General features: G+C 38.9%; 1 pseudogene; it reads right to left on the bottom strand.

Moving 5' to 3' along the window:
* Positions 1-389: 389 nt before the first annotated feature.
* Positions 390-2,468, bottom strand: LOC101032793 (ATP-dependent RNA helicase DDX18 pseudogene; annotated as a pseudogene).
* Positions 2,469-6,149: the final 3,681 nt, after the last annotated feature.

Below are 6,149 nucleotides of genomic sequence, written 5' to 3'. Positions count from 1 at the left end.
CTTTTACAGCAGTGAGCACAGTAATCCATGCCACAAAAATCTTCACAGACCAAGAAGGAAAAGTACAAAAAGAATTATATTAAAACAATAACATGCATTTGTGTGTATGAGGGAGGGATATTCAAAATTAAAATATTATATCATCGCAACAAAGACCAGATAATCCTTGCTCTGTCCTTAGGCAACCAAGAAAATTAAAGCATGTTTTATATCTCAAAAATAAAAAAGAGACTTGATAAAAGTAATAGTGCTCAGTGCTTGCAAACCAAGTCAATTTAAACTCTTGTTAGATCAGTCCAAATTCTAAAGGCTACAAAAATCCTGTTAGATCAAGGGGAAACAAATTCATTTTAGGACAAAGCTATTCAAGATAAAAGAAAGATATGTCTTCAGTGAGAGAACTAGCTGCTGTTGGATGATTTTTTGCTAACGTGTTTAAAGATTTTGGACTTCTCAATTTTCCTGGTTTTCTCGTAGCCAAATCCACTATCACCTTCTCACTTTTTCTGCTTGCCTTCATTGCTGTTGATGTTCAGATCAACAGAGGGAAGTACCTTGAAACCAAATCACAAAGCATCATGAGGCAAATTTGAGTTATTAACATGAAGAAAATGGGAATCATAGGCTTATATGGATGACTTAATATGTTTCCTGGGCTGACTTATGAAGAAAGTCATTCTTTTCAATCAGTTTCTCAAGCTGAGACTGAATGTCAGAAATTTTAGACCAGGAAAAGTCAAATATACTTAATGGAACCTTGGATTGTTGCAAGTAGCAAAGGAAACCCAATTCTTCTCGGTGCAAAATGAGCAAGGTATGCCCTCTCTCATTTAGGTCTGTGATGAATATATTCCTTAGGGTCATCTGGAGGATCATACTGAACAGTCCAGTCGACTTCAGGAATGTCCAGTCCTCTTGCTGCCACATCCATACAAATAGTGTTCCTGAATCTGTGTTGCAGAACTGGAAGAATGTGGTTGTACACTTATTTTGCTTTTGCTTTCCATGAATGGTAAGACAGGGAAATCCATGAAGTTCAGCAATCCGTAGTGGTATTTCACAGACATACAAGATGAAAAGAAGACCATAAGCTTCTCCTTTCAGTTCTTCTTAAGGAACGTAAAGAGCAGAAGGAAACTCTTTTCAGAAGAACAAACAACAGGTCCCCACTCAAGACCATCCACTGTTGCATTAGCCTTATCATTATCAATGCCAACATGCAATGGCTCCTTTTTCAGAGAAATCCTTGCCAGGTATTCAGAAAAAAGCATAGTCTGTCTGCATGTTGGCAAAAGTTTAATAACTTACTTTAATTCCTCTTCAAACCGAACATCCAAGATACAATCAGCTTCATCAATAACCAGACACTGCAGGTTTTATACATTAACCCTGGGGTATTCTGCACATGGTCCAGCAAACAGCCTGGTGTGGCACAATTATATTGATCCCATTAGCAAATTTCTGTGCTTCAGCAGATCTGTTACTACCACCCGTTACCAACCATAGGTGTGCATATGGTAAGTCATTAGCTCCTTAAGAACACCAAAAGTTTGCATGGCTAGTTCTCTAGTAGGTGAGAGAATAAGGAACCCCATTCCATTCCTGGGCATGAACCTTAAGAATGAGTTCATCTGCAGGGGTAAGAAAAGCCAGAGTTTTACCACTGCCTATTTTTGCAGCTGCTAGAAGATCTCTGTCTTCCAGAAGTGGTCTGATACTTTTATGTTAATTTCAGTTATATTTGTAAAGCCCATTTCTCTTACTGCCTTTAGAGTGTTTTCAATGACAAGAGTACAAAGGGAAGCAAATGAAGTATCCTCAAAAGCTCTAGTCAGTCCCGGGGACAGGCTGGGCACCTCACTGTCATCTTCATCATTATCTGGCTTCTCCACATTATTTTCTGTTTCTCTAGGAGTCTCTGTACTTTCTTCTTCAGATTCTCCTTTGTTTTCAGTTTTTGCTTTTTTTGTGTCAAGCCCAGCGTCATTCACCATTTTTCCCTTTTTCTTCTTTTTCTTTTTTGATTCTGAATTGGAAGAATGCATTGCTGCTTCTCCACTGGTTAATATGGTGGATTTCTGGGGAGATTTTTTAACTTCTGCATTTTCCACTGTTTCTTGAGACATGTCTCTATTTTCAGCTTCTGATAAGCCCACATTTATTGAATGTTTTGATTTTGTATCCTTTTCACCTCCCATTGTTTCTTCAGACACTTCTCCATTTTGAGTTTCTGGTGGGGTCAGATTTGAGGCCCCTTGCAGCTTTAGGTTCTGCTGCTGCAATTTGGGGTTCTGCTTCTCAACCTTCTTGCACAAGAGTTTCTTCGGCAGGTGAGATACGCTGTCCAAGAAGTGCCTAGACCACGGTGCCACACAGTACGGCCTGACATTTCCCTTTTTGACATATTTATTTTGCTCCTCAAAGAATTCTATGAACCCAAAGAGCTGTTGATGGAAGCCTCTGGTCATCCCAACCGAGTCTCCATTCCATCTGGGAGCAGTGGCCTCTAAGAGAAATTAAGTAGAAGGTTCCTTCTCCAAGACTCAAACACCAAGCAACAATTTTCTTCCAGCTATAATCTGACCCTATCAGAAACTCAAAATGGAAATGTGTCTGAACAACAATGGAGGTGGAAAGGTTACAAAATCAAAACATTCAACAAATGTGGTCTTATCAGAAGCTCAAAATGGAGACATGTCTCAAGAAACAGTGGAAAATGTGAAAGTTAAAAATCTCCCCAGAAATCCACTGTATGAACCAATGGAGAAGCAGCAACACTGTCTCCCAATACAGAATCCCAATTCCAGAGTTGAGGAAGGTTTTTCTAATGTCTCTTTAAAACTGTTCTGAAGATTTGAATGCAATGGAATAAACGAGATAGGCCTGTTGATTGTGGGGAACATCTATCACCTACTTTAGACCTTTTCTCATTCTAAAAATTATTTTTGACATTGTAAAAACAATATATGCTTATTGAAAAACATTAAAACAATACAGAGGTGCATAGATATAAAAGTGAACATTCTCAGTAGCTTCTTTCACTCACTCCCATTTTAGGAGACTATTAGGAGGTAACATTACCACCTTAAGAAGTAATTAGATTATACATCACAAGATGTTTTGCGAGCTTTTATATCCCACCTCTATACACAACTGCATATGCATGCACACACATACACAGTTACATGCCTTTTCTTTCATATGAAAAAATGAGAGCATACTCTAAATTTCATTCTGCAGCTTGCAACTTAATATACCACATGTAGATTTTTATGTCCATCAGTCATAATTCTGTTGTTTATCACTCATTAATGGGAGTAACACTGTTGTCCCCTCTCTTATAAGTTTGACATGAGAATTAATCATATGTTCAAAGGTACACAAGGACAGTGGTACTAAAAAACGGCACAGAAGGCTTTCAGATGCCCATTGATGTATTATTTTACAGAGACACCATACAGATTATGTGATGAGCTCCAGGAGTAAGGATGAGGAAGTGATTTCTTGTTTTCCCACTCTGAATGGGACACTTCGTGATCTGCATATTATAAAAAACATGAAAGTGAGGTCAGGCTTGGCAGGGAAATTGCTGGCTGCAAGCTTTTAGGACAATTAAGAAACAGCAGGATCATTCTGGCACAAGCTTCAACCAGTTGGCAGAAAAATGCCTCTTCTGCTCCTATGGTGACTGGCAATTCTAAGTAAATGGCTAAAATTTCCTTTCATGTCTGCCGGCAACTTCTTTCCTGAAGTCTTTGAGTCTTGTTGAATTCGCTTTGATAATGGGTATCTTCTCTATTAGGGTAAATTTGACACACATAAGGATTATTTCAACTCTGACAGGAGAGAAATTCACTTGTTTCCAGAATTAAGAATACCTGAAAATTTGCTCAAGTCCAAAAACAAAGTTTTCCCTAAAAGTTTTCTTCTTTAAGACTGTAACCATACACAGAGGCTATATTTTATATGATTAGTGACATACTAATAGGCATTTTGAAATATTAAAAATAGCTTCCAAACCCCTGTTATTTTCTTTGGTGAAGTCAAAGGACTTGGAACCCTAGTTAGGACATTAACTTAAAATATTCCTACTCACTTAAATTATTAGCTGTCAATAAATATCACTTTCCTTTTAACTTCAATTCACAGCTTGCCCTGAAACTACATTGCTGACCATATGCTTTCTGCCCCTGATACCTAGCCAGGGCAGCACTGATAATTGCCTATTGGCTTGCCTCTGAGAACCCAGCGTTGGACAGCCTGTATAGAACAATGGTTGAAAGCAGTCTTTGGAGCTCCAAGGGCTCTGCACATTTGCTTGAGTCCCCATAACATGGTGGAGACGGTAGCACCTACCTCAGAAGGTTGTTCAATTAATTAATGAACCCATGTAATAAAGCACCTAGAATACTGCCTGGACCATAAGGTATCATTTATTACTGTATCTTTTGTATTTAAGGTTATTCTCTTTAACTTTTCGTTATTGGGATGAAGTCAGTAGCTTTTTATGCTTCTGAGAGAGGAAAACCTCTTCATCTTGTTTCCTGTGTCATAACAGAAACAAAGAGGAAGATGATACAAATTCAGTAAATCTTCCCCTCATATTTGGTCAGATAAGAGCAGGGGCTTGGAGCCAGGCTGCCTGGCTTGACCACTTACCACGAGCAAGTTTCTTAACCTCTCCAGCCTAAGTGTCTTTATCTGTATAAAGGAGATAACAATGGTCTCTGGTCATAGGGCTGTTGGGAAAACCAAGACAGTATGAATAACAGACTTGCGCATAGTGAGTGCTCAATATAGATAGCTACTAAATTAATTCTGATGCAACAGATTCAAGTCTACTACTACTGAGCTCCAACTACGCATTTATTCTATATAGGGACTGCATTTAACAATATTCCCACAAGGAACACACAGTATCTTCACTTAACTGATAAGGAGCTTTGAAAGGTTAAATGGCATGCAGCAATTCTCCTCTTAGAAAGCGATAGAGCTGAAATGTGACGCCAGGTCTTCTGATTCACAGGCTCATGTTCTTTCTTCTAAACCCCTGGATATCTCTGTGAGACACGCATATCTGATTACCCCAAGGATTCTCAGGGTCAACAGGGTACCCTAGACAGGGTAGAGAGACTGTCAGTCCCTGCCTTCTGCTTACTGCCAGAAACCTTTCCAATTATTTTTGTGTGACCAACGCATACATAAATGCACAACACGCTTTAAACAGTTAAGCAATAAAACATACTTTTCCCATAATCCTACTCTTGGATTCTTTTCTCTCCAAGTTTCAAAGACTTTCTTAGAATGTCCAAATGACCCTCGGAATGTTTTTCACCAGAAAAGTTGTGTTGTTTTTTCCCCACTGATTCCAAAACAGTGAGTTGACTCCTCTTCTTCCTGGAAGGCTTTCTAAGTCATTACAAATAGCATTTTTCTTTATAGTTCTCAAGTGACCTTTAGTGCAAACATTTCTTTCTTCTTCCTGGGGTGGGTTCTGACATCATTCTCCAGGAACACAAAGGCCTCCACAAGGTCGATTTATCCTGCTGAGACTCTGGAAAGGATCTCTTCTCCTCTGACCATGTCTTAATTCACAATTGAGGGAAAAATATTTAGCAGTGAATCTCTTTCCCTATTTTCTTTAAGCTTGGTTTTTAAAAGTCAGTTATTCTAACATCTGCTTGGAACATTTTATTGTCCCCGGTTAGAAGTATGGTTTTTTATTTTTTAGCCAATTATTTCTTATCTTTGGTTACTTCTGCTCCTTTTTAATTCAAATCAGTCAGCGTCTGTTCCCAGGATTCAGTGCCAAGGTGCCACCCAGTTTAGGAAAGCTAATCTTTGATCTTTTTTTTTTTGTCTCTTCTTGGTACCATACACTAGTTTTCACCCCCATTTCCCCCATATTCTCATACCTTCCTTTGCAAATTCACTTGAGATTTTAAAAAGAAAATAAAACTTTAAAAGGGGAGCTAAGATGCTTGTTCAGATAAAACGCTGAATCCAGACAGCCAAAAGCTATGTTGTTTTCTCTGAGTTTGCTCTGTTCTGCCTGGGTGTTGTGTGGCTTAATGGGGAGAGAAGCTGCCAGCTTAGAACAGAGCGAAAGGATTTTCGGCATCAGCTCCTCCCATGTCGTGGGTCTCTGG

The sequence above is a fragment of the Saimiri boliviensis genome, chromosome 12, assembly GCF_048565385.1.
Source record: "Saimiri boliviensis isolate mSaiBol1 chromosome 12, mSaiBol1.pri, whole genome shotgun sequence".
Classification (NCBI taxonomy): Eukaryota; Metazoa; Chordata; class Mammalia; order Primates; family Cebidae; genus Saimiri; species Saimiri boliviensis.
The sequence above is the reverse complement of the archived record's forward strand: the minus strand, read 5'-3'. Positions and strand labels throughout refer to the sequence as shown.